General features: G+C 41.3%; 1 protein-coding gene and 1 pseudogene across 1 annotated transcript in view; both read left to right on the top strand.

Moving 5' to 3' along the window:
* Positions 1-16342, top strand: part of slc25a21 (solute carrier family 25 member 21) — a 101454-nt gene that overhangs the window by 13134 nt on the left and 71978 nt on the right. The window lies entirely within an intron of this gene.
* LOC147246275 (eukaryotic initiation factor 4A-I pseudogene) lies at positions 4612-6189 on the top strand (annotated as a pseudogene).

Genomic DNA, 16342 nt, shown 5'->3' with positions numbered 1-16342 from the left:
GTGCCTAGCAGTATTGCTGGTACACATACTTTCCCTTAAAAATAGAATGTAATTTGACCCCCCCCCCCCCCCCCCCAAAAAAAGGGCAAATAATTCAAAATTTATAGATGTAATTTTTTTGGGTCATAATCTTTTTTTTTTGTTTTTTTATATTTACCATTAAAAAAATGATCCATAGTCTCGATGGTTATGTTCTCACCTGCATCTGCTGGTTCAGTACGTTCGTCTGACAGCACAATTATACGAAAACTGTCCATATCATTTTCGTGAAACTCTATGATCGTGAGCCAAGTGAGAATCCTTTAATTTTTCGGGTCAGTTCCTATCACAGAAGCATATCCAGGATCTTAGTTTTTCCATATTTTGAGTTGAGGCATTTATGACATTGTTATTAATTTCTCATACAGTAAGACATTGATGCCTAGGGGGAAAAGAAAATCTGGCATATTTACACTGATACCTATTTGGGATTTTGTGTGGAGTCTGATGAAAGTAGTAGTAAGGTAAAAGCTTATTTGAGTGAGCTGTTTGCTTTGGCAGAGCTCTGTGCACTTCCCCTCCAGTTTAGCGAGTCAGGAAATTATTTCTCTTTTTCACAGCAGCCTTTTTCCCCACTGTCAGCTTCTGATCATTTATCATACACGCAAGTTCCTAAGTGATGATAATATTTATGCTGTTATTTTAAGAGCGGTGTAAGGAGGGTAATTGGCATTGTTCAATAAGGGCGTATCTCTCTGGATCATTGCTTCCTATTTAGAGGTACCATTTACCAGAACCAGGACACTGCACTGCAGGAGCACCGTGGAGCTGGTTTTAGAATATGGCCCCATGTCATCACATCATTGCAGGATTCCATTATTGTAAACAAGACGATGGCAAAGGCCTTTCACCACATGACACTTCACCAATCAACATTCCCGTAATACAAGTCATTACTGTGATTGTGTGGGCTAGAAAATAAAAGGCATGTCGAACTGGGAAGAAGACAGGTGTAAAATTAGTCGTGAGATGACTCAAACTTCTCATAGCAATGGAACAGTGAAGGCACATGGCAACAATAATAACTCAGAGGGAAATCAGCTAAGCTACACAAGCTATGGTTAATTGAGCACTTAGACTAAGTGGTCAAGGGGCAAAGACAGAGTGACCCTGTAAGAAAATGAAAGTTTACACTTGCGAGCCAGGGCCACGTGTGTCTCTATATGTTGTGCAAATAAAATGGCTGTGTACATGTGTGGCTCATGCTTCCTTGCACCTTAAGTGCGTTTGTTTGTCTTTGTGTGTTTGTGCATCCGAATGAGAAATTCATGCTGTTTACTGGATATGCAGGTAATTTTTATGAGAATTTCCTGCACATGCACTACATACAGTTTTTGCTTTTGGGTATGTAATTCAGCGTATGCATGTCAGCCTCTTGGTTATGTTTTAAGAAAAGTTCCTCCTCTGACTGCTGCTGTATGTCATCCTCAGTTTCTGACTTTTCATGGGCATGGCGGCATTCAGGCCTCTATAAATACTAGCAAATATGATTGGATGAAAAGACCAATAATAAACTTTTGAAGCAAACTCAAGATAGCCATTAAAGGGCTGCAACACAAACTGTTTATTCTCGACCTCCTCGTTCCTCATGAACACTGACATGTATGATGAAAACTCCTGAATTGGGCATTTAACCTCCTGCCCCATAGCTCATAGCCACTGTTGGTAGAGGGTCAGACATGGGGCTGCTGCACTGCTGTAGAAATCACCACTGGATGGCTTCCTAATGCTAATTTTTCAGGCTCACCAGTTTTTGATCTTTAGTTTAATATGTTTTGTTTTCTTTTAGCAAATCTTTAAAAAATTTCAAGGCCAAGACAAACCTCATGTTATTTCAACTAAATTTGATACACGATTCAAGAGTTCAGATACAGTAATTACAAACCCTCTGTGCTCGGCGCTGAAATATAAATAAACATAATAAGTACTGTCAAAAAAACAAAAACAAAACACACTTAAACCCCGGAATTACATGGCTGTTTCAATGTGTATGGATGTGTGCATTGTGTGTGTCTGCTGTGTGATTCTCTGGATGAGCTGGAAATTTATAACGCAGGTTTTTTACTGTAAGGCCCAGCCAAAAACTGTAATTCTTTCTCTCTTTTCGCTCTGTAGTTGGGAGACATGCCTCCCTACTTTGGGATAACTCTATCAAGATGAACAGCGTTGGGGCCAGTGCGGTAATCATAATGTAATTTGTTGTGCTCATGGGCCAATTTGTGTCCTTTCAGAGGATATATCCCTCGCCTGGTGGCTATGGGGCAAGGCTTTAATTAGGGAAGCTCAAATTTATAGACACTTTGTATTATTTCTGATCTTAAGTGGTAAGAGGATGACATACTTAAGAGCAGGACATTGGCAGAGGATGAGGAAAAAGTTGATGAGAAAGAAAACTGAAAGATCATGTTCGGAATTTGTTTACCATTTCATTATCATTTTGAAATCCAAGAGCCTTGTGGTGAAATTTGAGCTGACATAAATGTCAGTCTTAAAGAGCTTATAAAAAGTGAGATGTATGCATCAGTTCTCTCCAGTTTGTTTGAAATGAGTGAAAGGGATGAAGATGTAAAGACGCTGGCTGGTTCTGCGTTTGTTTGTCAATGTTCACCTGGCTACAACCCTGAGGAAGACCGAATGTATTTGGTTTTCATTTCTGATAAAAGGATTTTCAGGGGCGCCGATTAGATTTGGGGAGGGGGGCTAAAACTGCAGAGCCTCAAGTGGCCACTAGAGACACCTCCATAGAGCTCCATGCCATTTTAAGGTTTAAAGTTATGTGTAAAGAGTGACAGGAGGCGGGGGCCATGACAGTTGTCACCTGTATCAGCCCAACAAAAAGTAAGACTCTGTAATTCTTAAATTACCCACAAAATAATGAGCCAAGAGCAAGAAGTAATGACTTTTGCAGCAACTATCTTAAAATGTGTTCTTTTCCACTGAGAATAAAAGGAATGTGCATCATTTTGCTTTAGGGGTTCAGGGCCAATGTAGAGTTGGACAGTCATTGAATCGTGTGCTAAAAATCATACCACAATCATGAAAACAAAATAACTTCAACAAAACAATAAGTGTGATTCGGACACTGTGTGTTCCATTTTCTCTTGTATTGCAAATGAGGAGCACCGTCCTTCTCAGCCAGCAGTGTGCCCCGCTTCTTCTCCGCAGCGCAAACAATTTCAGTTTCGGCTCATGTTCAGAGGTAGAAGAGAGAAATGACTGCTTTGTGCCACTGAAGATGATGATGAAGTCGTCTGGAAACACTTTAAATAGAATGAAACAGTGAGTTACACACTCATGGCTGCACCACAAAGAACAATGACCGATGAGTTCAATCAGCTAAAATCTGCTTCTTTATGGTCCTGTTCACACTTGACACATTAAAATGTGTTTCATGTGACTGCTTGTGAATGGATTTAACTTCCCTGATGTCCCTGCAAATTAAAGCATTCAATTAGCAATTAATTGCTGTGGATTGAATTTACCGACAAACATTAATTCACAACTCTTAGATTTTCATCACTGAAGGAACAACCAGTTTGTTCTTGAAGAGCTGTCTGACCTACCTGTATAAAGATCAGCTGATGGGTGAGCGAGAATGACTTCACGATCGCGAGCAGCTCGGTGACAGTTTCCTGTTTTAAAAGTGTCTGACAGTAACACGTCTGGTGTTCTTAAAACAAAACCTGTGCTTAATACATGAAGTTTGGAGATTTTCAGTCCTAATCTGATATCCCATCACCACTCTGTGACATCAACTGGGTATCAGAGGAACCTTTCACACTGGCCACGACCCGCTAATTCGCCCATCTTTTTTGTGGCTCGGTCCGAGGTTTCAGACAGAGTGCGACAAATTGGGGGTCAGTTTTATCCAGGAAATACCAGCCAGAGTGGCGAACTGCTGTTTTGAAAGTTATGGAACCATTATTTGGTCACAGGGCCAAATATTCTTCCGAATGCATCGTCATTTTAGTAAGATGAGCACCTGGGGAATGGCTGAGATCAGGGAACTGCTGACCATCACTGGCGAAAGGACCGTAGATAACCACCTCACGGGACTGTGAAGGATGGCTTGTTGTATGAAAAGGTTGCGGAGGAGCCTGGTCAACGTGGCTATCGCCGGATGACGGAACGTCATCAGCAGGTTGAAAAATTTACGAAAAAAGTTTTACCAGGTCTGTGACCACAACAGCAGCAGCAGATGGAGGTTGGACTGGGAACACAATGAGGTTTGCCCGACTGTCAGGGAGCTGAATAATCTTCTGACATACATGTCGTACGTCACTGTTCATGCGCAACTTTGTACTGCACGTCATGTCACGTTTATGCCCACACAAGTGGCGGCTTTTTTGGAAAGAGGAATATTACACCTCAATTTCATACAGACAAGATGGCAAACTCTACCTTGCCGCAAATTTGGCGCATTCTGTGTCTAAAAGGGGTTAGAGATTAAAGTCAGATCAAAGTGTGAGTCCAACAGAGTGCTGCTGGACCAAAGTCAGAGAGGTCATGAGATTGCGTCGCACAATTCTGACAGTCACCTCAGAATTCCAAATGAGATCAAAGAATGAGATCACATGATGGAAATAATTTTGGTATGTAAGAGAACACTCAGCTTCAACATTCAGTAAACCTCCTCCTTGGTGCATTATGACATCAAGAACTTTTTGTCCATCTGGTCGAGTGCATCAGGGTCATTCAACTTCTTTTGCACCAATGCCAACCAACCATCGTAAGCGAGACAATGGTCCAGTCATTGAGAGCAACTGGAACCACACAGTGGGCAGTTTTGATCGCATGGACCTGCGTGGTGCTCTGCTTCGGGGAATTTATAGTTATGGTTTGGAAAAGCCATCTCTTATACAGAAGAAAGCCATCATACCCTGTATCGAGGGTTATGATGTGATCGCCCAGTCCCAGTCTGGCACTGGCAAAACCGCTGCATTTGCAATTTCTATTCTCCAGAAGATCAACCTGAGGCACAGGGCCACTCAAGCACTGATTGTGGCCCCCACCAGGGAGCTCGTTCAGCAGATCCAGCAAGTGGTGCTGGCTCTGGGTGACTACATGGGAGTCACCTGCTATGCCTGCACTGGAGGCACCAGCATCCATCAAGAGGCCCAGAGGCTGAGGAACGAAGCCCCTCAGATTGTTGTGGGGACCCCCGGTCGAGTCCTCGATATGTTCAACCGCGGACATCTTTGTTCAAGGAGCATCAACATGTTCATTATGGATGAGGCTGACGAACTGCTCAGCCGAGGCTTTAAGGAACAAATTTATGACCTCTTCCAAGTCCTGCCAAGCAGAGCACAGGTGGTGCTCTTCTCTGCCACAATGCCGTCTGACGTACTGGCGGTTACAAAGAAGTTCATGCGGGATCCTGTGAGGATCCTGGTGAAGACGGAGGAGCTGACCCTGGAGGGCGTCCGCCAGTTTTATATTGATGTCACAAAGGAAGAATGGAAGCTGGACACCCTGATGGACCTTTACACATCCCTTAACATAACACAGGCGATCATCTTTACAAACACTCGCAGGAAAGTGGAGTGGCTGACTCAGCAGATGGAGTCAAGAGGATTCACCGTCTCTGCACTGCATGCAGAGATGGACCAGAGCCAGAGGGACGTGATTATGAGGGAGTTCCGCTCAGGATCCAGCAGGGTCCTGATCACAACAGACATTCTGGCCAGAGGCATTGATGTACAACAAGTGTCTCTGGTCATAAACTATGACCTCCCAACAAAGAGGGAGATCTACCTCCACAGGATTGGTCGAGGAGGTCGGTTTGGACGAAGAGGAACTGCCATCACCCTGGTGACCAAGGAATGCAGACGAGCCCTGAAGGACATTGAGACCTTCTACAGCACCACCATTGAGGACCTGCCCACAGACATAAATGACCTGATGTAGAAGGGTCCAACCATCTATCATCACCCCATCATTTTAGGGGACAGACTGTGATTTAATGTTTGTGAGTGAATAAATGAAAAAAAATGTATTTTTGAGAAACACTTGTGTTGAGACACTTGAATCAAACTACAGATCTTCACAAAAGTCCCACCATTGTCTTTTCAATATGGTTTGCAATGAAAATGTGAACGAATGAAATAAACACGAGTACATCAGATGTTGCGAATCATATCAAACTTGCAGTATCAGTCAAAATAAACACAGTTTGGTATTTTCACAAATTTTTCAGCCCTCAATCAAAATTACAATTTTATCAAATAGGGCTGGGCATTTAATAAAACATTTTTCAGAATCTCTCATTGAGTCTTGCTCATAAGGGTTAATTTGTTTCATATTAGCGTTGCATCAATGACATTGTTCTCTGCCAATTCTACATTTTCACATTTTTGACAATTCTGAATTTCTGTCTAAGAAACTTTATTCGTCAGAATTAAAATAAACCCATAAAAATCAACATTTCTTCATGGGAAACTTTATTTTCATAATTACAGAAAATATTACTCTTACATATCCCCCATCTTGAATTAGGCAACTGGGTCTTTTCTTACTTAATTTTTTTTTTTTTTTTTTACATTTTTAAGTGATTTTTCAGGGTTGTTAAAGTGTTCTCCTTCTGGAAAGAGGATCAAATAAACTTCTACTGAAAATTTTTTGTTGTATGTCCAGCTGTGTCCGACATATCTTTTACTATGGAACAAAAGCAGCTGAATGCAGCAGCCAGTGAAACATAGGAGAGACTGTGGGCTAGTTCTTGGCTCTGAACTCTGCCTGCCTTGAACCCTTTTTAGTATTGATTGAGAGTCATTTCATTACAGACCCTGCCTACATGCAGCTTAGGTCTCTACCTCAGTCAGATCCACTCCCGATCTCTTCTGAATACGGTTGCCTGTGGCTGCAAAGAAGTCCAAATGACAAAGGCAAGGCTTCAGAATGGGAGTACACAAAAGATACTTTCCGTATCGTATGCAGTCACGGTAATATCAAGATGGATAACTTTGCTAATCTACTTTTGACTTCACCTCATAAGATACACAGTTCTCAAAATATGTCCAAGTCCCCTAACATCTGTGTTTGGTTTACCACAGGTATCAGTGGAAATGTTAATATTACCAGTATGAATGACTCGCACAGCAGACTTTGTCTACATTTATCCTGACAGTGCTCCAAGCTTTAATCCAGCACACTGACTCTTGAAATTGTTTCACCTCACACCAAGATCCAAATCGTGACTCAGCTGCACACTGCATTTTCTATGACCTGTGTGGGTTTTAAAACAAGAGTTCCCACTGTGATGCGTTTAGTAGAACGGGGACCACACAGGGTGCCGGGCCCAGCAGCACTGCAGTGTTTGAAGCTGGTCCAGTGAGAGGAGCAATGGCCGAGAAATGGGTCGGGTGAAGTTATCGGCAGCCTGACAGCGTGGGCGCTCAGTTGTGCGGCTCTGTAATCAGAGGCTCTGACAGATGCTTTCTCGATAAGAATCCCCCAGAAGCTTTGGAGCACGCAGGGGACCTGCTATGTCTATAGTGAGGCACTGATGTGTGTGGATGTGTTCAAGAATCCAACAATAGCAGTGCATGACTCTTCAAAGTATGTCATGTCTCTTCCATATTGGTATCTGAGCTCCTTTTTTCCACCTGAATTTGTGTTTCCAAGTTTGCACATGCATATAATGGTTAGAAGGGAATGATCCATCAAAAATGTTCCTCCATCTTGGCCCATACCGCACAAGAAGAAATCTTCTGAGAGGTGCATTGGTGTTCTGGTCTTTCCTGAATTGCAGTACTCTTGGGTGGGTTTCATAATGGTACTTGGACCGTTGCAGTCTGATATATCGCACCCGAGGGACAATCTGCACTCTGCACCAATCTATCAGTTCCCAGCCTGGGGAAGGCAGAATGACATGCTTGGGCCTCTGCTATTATGCTCCCCCATCATATTCAGAATTTACTTTAAATAGATGGTATTGCTTTTCTTCTTACCATAAAGGAAATGTCTCGAGTGATGATGCACAGGCCACTGCGGTTTTGCAGATGTTGTTTTTATTGTGATTACTTGAGGAAATGTTTTGTTAGTAAAATCTTTTCTTTAGGATTATTTAATTGTAGTCATTCAGTCATTTTGTACGCTGCTGGATAAACAAAAGGATGTAAGGTGATCAGTTATTAGTCCACTAGTTGTCAGCACACTTTATTTTGATAGTTCATTCATATTTACAGTACATCACTTACACTTTATAATTTAATGCATTTATTATTCTAAATGTTATAGTGATTTATGAAAATATTAGTCATGCAAATTTGAGCAAACTCTATTTGATACAATAACACTACAGCTCTTGGTTTTTCTTAAGTGGAAAGGAGACAAGGTAATTACCCTTGGGGCAATTAGAGAAAGTTGCTGAGGGAGTAGCAAAGTCATTTTCTAACCCAAACATCCTGGTCCGAGGGGCCGGAGCGGCTGGACAGCCTCCTGGAGACCGCTGGCTGGCTCACGGGGAGCTGCGCTCGGGGAAGCAGATCAGCATTTGTTTTCTTTCTCTGGAGGCAGGCCTCTGAAACCTCTGCCAGATGAACAGCACCTGAAAAGCAGCTCTCCCACTACCGTCAGCAGAGGGAGTGATTTACTGTACTCTGCTCGACTTGCATGAGTGCATGAAATCCTTGAGTCAGCTTCATCACACTGTAAGCTCCACAGTAACCCAGGCAGGGAGGATAGTGGTTTCGGCCCCCCAAAGGTTGTTTTTCTGTACTCACTTTAAGGAAATAAGAAAATGTCATGTTGAAAATGTGTAAACCACTCGTGTAACATGTCCGCAGTAGCAGCCTGTGGAGGAAATATGAAAAACAAATGTAGGGGTGAAATAAATTCCAAAAATTAGTGCACAAAATATGATTTACATTTTTCTTTATATTACATTGCATTGCATTGCAATCATTAACCTGTGATACATCTCACAACTCTGCTATATTATAAGAGTAAGAGTGTAAATGCAAGGGAATTTCTTTATTTCCTTTATCTGAACTTTTTTTTTTTTTTTACAGCTGCAGGGTTGGATTTTTTGTTGGTGTAGCTGGATGGTGTGCATAGTGAATTTCAAGTATCAAATAAAATCATCCTAAACTGTAAAACAAACCATCAATTTGATCACTTATAATGTCTCGATTATTCAAAATCCCCGTTACACTCCAAAGTGTCCCGTTCATGCTTCAAAACTTCAAAAATTTGTATCACTCTACATAAAGTTCATTCTATCATTTTTGTCTACATCTGTAATGTAATCTGTAATCACACAATGCCATTGTTTATTTGGTTGTCATAACTTTTTGAGTGAATGTCACTGTTCTAGTTGCTAGCCAGCTCATCCTCAAAGGGGAGAAACGACAGACAAGCTGGGTTCAGAGAAGCGGTCGGATCCACAGAGGTGTTGTTTCATCTTTTGGTTACAAAAAAACTTGACAGCTTCTAATCAGTCTAATCGGTCGCTCTGCCATTTTTAGTTTGGTTGCCCATGCACCCTGAGTGTAGTTGCATAATTAGAGGGAAAAGGCTCAAAAGAGTAATGAAAAGACGTACTGTTAAATTTCTGAAATAATACTCTGATACAAGTATAACCTCTGATAATTCAAAGGTATTCAATTATCAAAAGTATTCTCCTTAAATTGTACATCATTTGCATGCATGCATGGGTTATTACGCTTGCTTAGTAGCTAGTAATGATTTTAAAAGTAGTGAAGTAGATTAAGTATTGTAACTCATAAAATTACAGACTTACCACTACTCCGAAAAAATATTTAATTACAGTTACTTGAGTAGTTGTAATTTGTTTCTTACACTTTGGGGAAAGGGTTAATCAAGTTGCTCCTTTAAGGAAAAATTTTAGGGAGTCGTATCAAAGTCTGAATTTGCAGCTGCAGAGCTGAAACCATACGTCAACACGTTGACAATCTTGAAATGCCATTTTTCACTCTTGCCTAACGTGTTAAAGACCAAATGACTGATAAACATTATGGAAAGTTTCACCAAATTAAAAGATAATTACATCCCCCGTCTATGATAATACCTGACAATACATGCGCAGTGAGTTTTCAGAAGCTTACTTGAGGGAGGAAGATGAAAAATGAGAGAGGGCTTTGGGAGTGGTAAAAGAAGAGAGAAAGCAAAAGAGACGTCTGTCCTCTTCAGATTAAGCGTTTGATATGAGAATCATTCTACGAGCTGTCTCACAACACTGACAGTATTGGCCAGACGGCATTTCAGGAGCTTAACGGCTTGTGAGTGATACCCATCAGGAAAGAAACGGGGCGGAAAGCTCTGCATCAGAATCCTACATGAAAAGTTGAGCTTTGTGGGAAAGCTCGGGGGGAAATGGGCGTTTTTGCATGAAGGTGAATCAAGAGCCATTTCTACCGAGGCACAGTGAGCTGACTAAATGACAAAGGTAATCCGTTCTATAGACAGTCCTGTGAAGTTGATCCCCTCCCATCCATAACTCTGTATTGCGCTGATCTTTAAATGTGTCCTGTAAAAGAGATGTGGGGAGAGAAAAAGACCTCTCATTCACGACTGAATGAGTATAGGTCTTGGCCTCCTGACAAGTATCTCTAATGAGCAAACACCGGGTGACATCACTCTGAGGCTTGGATGGAATTAGCTTGATTAGCTCCACTCTCACCTTGGCTAGGCATCCAACTCCTCTAGAATCTGCCTGTCAGAGCTTTTCACAAACTGCATTAGCCCTGCTCTCTCTCTCTCTCTCTCTCTGTCTCTCTCTCTCTCTCTCTCTCTCACTCTCACACACGCTATGTTGTACAGCAAGCGGAGAGACTAAGGTAAAAAATAAGAGCTGGTGCTGACGTTTAATTTAACTTAATTTTGTTATTTTGTTGAACATTTGTTCAGTGTTGAACATTTGTTAACAGAGAGATGGGGGTTTGGTTTATTTGTCATTCTGAGTTTGCACAGTTCCTCCTTTGCTTGGGGAGACTTGCCATCAACTCTGTAAAAACAACAAGCTTTGCCTGTGAAACTTCCTTGATAATTAGTGAAGCATTTCACCCTCTGCAGAACATCAAAAATGAATTGGAATATTGACAATTTAAGCATGGGGCGGGTTTCACTGGAGAAGCAGTTTGTGGTTACTATACATGGTCAGTCTGTATAACCTCATTCACAGCGATCGGCATTACGGTGGGTTTTGAAAGTCTTACAGGAATTTTGTGTTATATTCTGAAGCTGTTTGATTCAAAATAAAACATTGGAATCCTTTTGTTATTTATCATTGAGGTCCCATAACTGATTATAAACACTGAGATAGGAAATAAGCATCTATAAATAAAATAACCACAGCTAGACTTGAATGTAATTGTAATACTTGAAGAGAGTATTAACATGTGGAAATCATCAAAACTTCTTTATATTCCGAGAGCACCTTTATCAGCTGAAATTGAATTGAAAGGTAACTTCAAGTCACAACGTCATTCTTATACTTATATATTCCCCCACTTTTGAGAGGATGTAATGATTAAATGGAAGATGCATCAAGTAAGAAAAGTGACTGGGAAATTAAAAGACTGTCAAAAGTGTGGGATATTCAAAATTTTACAGGGTGTCAATTTTATTGAAAAAATGTTTCTTCACTCAACCGTATTGAGTCTTTTGGCAAACTTGGATGACTATGACTGACTTATTCAACAAGATGCATTCCATAAGGCAGGAACTAGCAAAGCGGCTAAATCCAATGTGAGAACAGATCCGGCTGGCAGCACACCATGTATCAGAAAAGGAAGACGTTAAATTTATTATTTGACAGACTTTTTTTTTTTAAACTTAAATTATAAACAATGCATCTCTAATCTCAAGTTATTGTATTCCAAGTTAACATACACACTGTATATACTTACTCAACCATCCAGCACACGCACACATGAGACAGGCTCACACATGCAGTCCTCCACAAACTGATTGTGGTGACCACACCCCTGTCCACTCAGTCTTGCAGCCCCAGCCCCTCGGAGTCAAGCAAACAGAGGAAACTGTCATTGTGTCCACTGTGGCACTCTGGAGAGTTGAACTTGACTGGAACATATGTCTTCAATTTTAATAGCGCCCCGTTCCCCAGATGGCCTGAAGGGGGTGTGTGTGTGTGTGTGTGTGTGTGTGTGTGTGGGGGGGGGGGGGGGTTGCCTGAGAAGCTGCATTTTATGTAAGAATAATTTGTGCTAAGTAGCTGGGCGATCTGTTTGTTACGCTAGAGCTGACAGTTTGTTTATGTTTCTTGAGGAGTATGATGGATGGGGCAGGAGTTGATGCTAATTAGACTAAATTGTTGCAAAGAATGCCGAGGGTCTGCACCACACTGCTCAGGCCAATTTCCATTGTTCCTGTGTCTTCGCACTTTAGGCGTAATCGAATGGAGCTTGGGCCCATTTATCATTGCAGTGGGCGTCCAGGGCAGGATACAAATGGCTTAACCTGGATGGGGAGTTTTGTCAATGGAGACTGGGAGTGACAACGTAGAAGCTGGCCAATGGAGGCGGAAGATGCCACTTTTTTTCTTCTTCTTCAGGCCAGTATAGACACAGTTGAGTCCAACTGGCCATGAAATAAATGTTTACTCAACAAGATTTACCCAAAAAAGATTAGCAGCTTAAAACTCCTCCCCTTCAGCCAGACAGATACGGTCAATTAAAAGGATGGCCAATAGGATAAGTGTCACTGCATGTGCTTTCCTCAGAAACCAAGGTCAAGTTCACTTTGCTGTGGTTCCTGCTAGACCTTTTTAGGTGGTTAAGGAGAATATTTAGAATTTTCATTTGTTACCCAAAATGTAGCCAGTATTTGTGAACGTTAATGGTATGCTACCGTAGACAGAAACGTGGAAATATGAGTAGTGCAGTCAGATAAAATCTCACACTCACGGGTTACAATTAAAAAAAAACCAAAAAAAACTTCATTATAAATGCAGAATTCATGTATCCATGATTGTTCATTTTCTGACATGAGATAAAAATCCCAGCATTTGCTTACTTTAAAATCTAATTACTGCCTCTTGGCCAAGTCAGCTTTGGGTTCTCTTCATGTTTCTCAGTTCTCTCTGTCTTATACCTTTTTGTGCAATGCATGTATGTGCTGGTGTAGGACTTAAATTGTTTTTTTTTCTGCTGCATCATATTAAACATGGCGAATATATCCATTCATGTAGGAGAGAGCAGTATGGAGGGCAGTGCTAATGTGCCTGTGGTTATTGGATATCTTATGCTCCACTCTGTTTCACATACATAACATTGTCTTGATTGATGCATTGCTTGAATGCAGACAGCTGAATTTGTGATCAATTTGACAAGAAGTCAAAGACGTTACAAGCGTAAGCAGGCCACAAATTACTGCATTCACCCAGGGTTTGGGTTCCCGTCAATGCCGAGTGGTGCTGGAATTGATAAATACCTGTGTCCATTGCAGGATCATTGACCTGGGATGGAATGTGCCTATTCCCTTTCCATTTGCAGAAAAAAAGCCAGATGTTAGCAGGTGCTACCAGTTGTTTTTTTTTTTTTTTTTTTTACCAAAGGGACTAGGGGCTTTGTCTTCACTCACATGGATCATGGTTCTCTTTCTCTGTTTATTTATTTATTTCATTTGCTGTTTTCCATGAATTGAAATCTTGAGGAAAATGGTGGCAAACAAAAGTGAGGAAATTTGTTGAAAAAGCATTTAGAACTGTAAAGTGCTCCATATATGCTATGGCGCTCACCTTGACCATCACATACTGCTTGTGGGAAAGTAACAAAATAATACGTGCACTTGCTTCACTTTCTCTTTCACGCATTCTTTCCTGCAGTAGTGCCAGAGAACACACACGCATAATCCAACATTAGATCTCAGACTCAATACCTGGCACGTTGCACTACGTCTGACAATACAACATACTTGACCCTCTCAACACAGTTGGTTCCTCATCTTACAGAAACAACACTGACACTGCATCTGCGAGTCATTAACCTTTAAACACATGCACTACAACAATGCGGTAAACAAAATGGCATCGTCACAGTTTCTACAAGAAAATGTGTGAAGTCCTAACTAACAGAGAACAGAGCAGCACATGTTCAGTGTCACCCCCCCCCCCCCCTTCCCACACACACACACACACACACACAAATACTCATACCCCACCATGACCACTTGTGGCCTAGTTCAGTTTCTGATCTGTGAGGAAAAGATCATTGAAATATATTGTAAAAGTTCCCCTCAAATGTCTCGTTGGTCCAATGTGCTTCATGAGTTTTATATTGTTTCCCACATCCTGCCTCAGTGTCTTTGAAGCCCTACAAGTTTTTGTTTTTTTTTGGATGGTTCATTCGATTCTTCTATTCATTTACGGGTCGTGGGGGTCAGAATGTTCTCGGTAAAACCCTGCTCGGCAGTACGCAGGTTGCACCTCAACCAATTTATTAGCGCCTAATTATTTTTCAACATTCTTTTCTAACCAGGCACAAAAGAAACCCGCTTACTGAAAGAGTGTTGTTTTTTTTTAGAGGGTTGGAACAAATGACTTTATTCACTTCACCTGAGCAGCATGTCCTTGTCCTTATAGGTGGCAGTAAGAAAAAGAAAAAGTTCTGCAAATATGGGGAGACTAATGTGTAGACTAAAGCCTACAGCTGGATCATATCTCATCGTCGTAAGGCCTCAGTGCTAACCAGATTCATTATTAACCCAAAAGCATGCACAATGCATTGAAAATATTCCAAATGCAACTTCTGTCAATATTTTTCTCACAAATTGAACATCCAACCACAGTCTACCGCATTTGTAAATCTCTGAAATATATCTACCAGTTCTACGGATTTAGAGGTTGTACAGAGGTTTTCAACTCCAGTTAAGAGTTTGTTTTAATTGACAAACAACAAACATCTAGGTCTGTTAGTGTGAGAAAGCCTCACTGTGAAGAAGACCTTGTACATACAAACCCTTTCTGTGTTTTCTTGGCTTGTTCGGTTAGTATTTCTTGACGTTTTAATGGATATGGGGTTTGTTGAGGTTCATGTCTGTTGAGAAATAAGCTCTTCCTGCTTTGTTCTCCCTGTAAGATACATGTCATAAAATCGCCTATTTCGAAAGAGGCACTAACTCTTCAATTCTAAAAAGTTGACATTTTATGTCTAAAAAAGCTGGAACACTGCAATCTGGAAAAAAAAGAAAATAAAACAAAACAAAACCCTCCAACAACCTGAATGTAGATGTGCATGTGATCTTTCTTCTCCAAACGAACAGCAACATCACCTCTAGATCTCCACTGTTTTTGGGGTTTTTTTCGGCACCTAAAACAGAGCGGATTTATTTTGCCACAATTTCCGTTTCATGTTGGTTTCTGTATGTGCCAGCTACTTTGTATAAAACTCAAGTTAATGGGCCAGGGCCCGAGTCACACATGCAACACTGGCACAAACTTTCTTTCTTTCTCTGCAAACTTGGCAAAAATACTTCAACAAGACTTCACATTTTTGATATTTTGGCTCTTCTTTTGGAACATGGAAAATATACAACCAAACAATGAAATGGAGAAGTGCAAGGTGCATTGCCAGTGCTTGTTTTTCTTTAGCAGTGTCAAAGTGATTTAGGGAGGATTTTTCCTTTCACTGTGTTCATGGAGAATTAAATGTTTAGGGCCTCTGTCTCTGAAGCTGCATGTGTGCCCTTGTTGGCCTTTGACTCAGTCCTGCCAAAAGGCTCTCTCCCCTGCCTCTGCTTTATTTTCAGTCTTAACAAATACAAAAGGATTTTTAAAAACTACACATGGCTTCCCTTTATCCCTAAAATATAGCACATTTGCAATTATTTCTGATGGTTTGTGATGCATTGCAGGGATTTCAGGCTTTCAGCTTTGGATACTTATTTTTAAAACTTTCATTTGTGCAAGCCGTTCTTTCTTCCCATGGAGGTGCATGTATATTGGACTAGGAACTGATACTGTATGGGTGGGATGTGGGTTAAGGATTTTAGGGATGGGGGAGCAGTGTGAGGGGATAGAGAGAGGAAGCGAGTTAGCCTCGGATGGGCGAGAGTGAAATCTGAGCATGATTGAGTTAAGGGAAAGGAGACAGGAGCCCTGAGGCTGCCAGTCAGATGCAGTGTGTGTGTGTGTGTGTGTGTGTGTGTGTGTGTGTGTGTGTGTGTGTGTGTGTGTGTGTGTGTGTGTGTGTGTATACATGGTACTCTTGCACTCATGCTGATCTGTTAGCATGGGAGATTGTGATGGAGTTATCTGGCCCGGCCCTAAAAACGGCTTGTCATCTTGTGTATACACAAGGAGGTAGCATTAGTCTGTGTGTAT

The sequence above is a fragment of the Aulostomus chinensis genome, chromosome 17, assembly GCF_037954235.1.
Source record: "Aulostomus chinensis isolate RoL2024-O1b breed Wild chromosome 17, RoL_Achi_v1.0, whole genome shotgun sequence".
In the NCBI taxonomy this organism is placed as follows: domain Eukaryota; kingdom Metazoa; phylum Chordata; class Actinopteri; order Syngnathiformes; family Aulostomidae; genus Aulostomus; species Aulostomus chinensis.
Note: the sequence above shows the minus strand (reverse complement) of the source record. Positions and strands in the feature narration are given on the sequence as shown.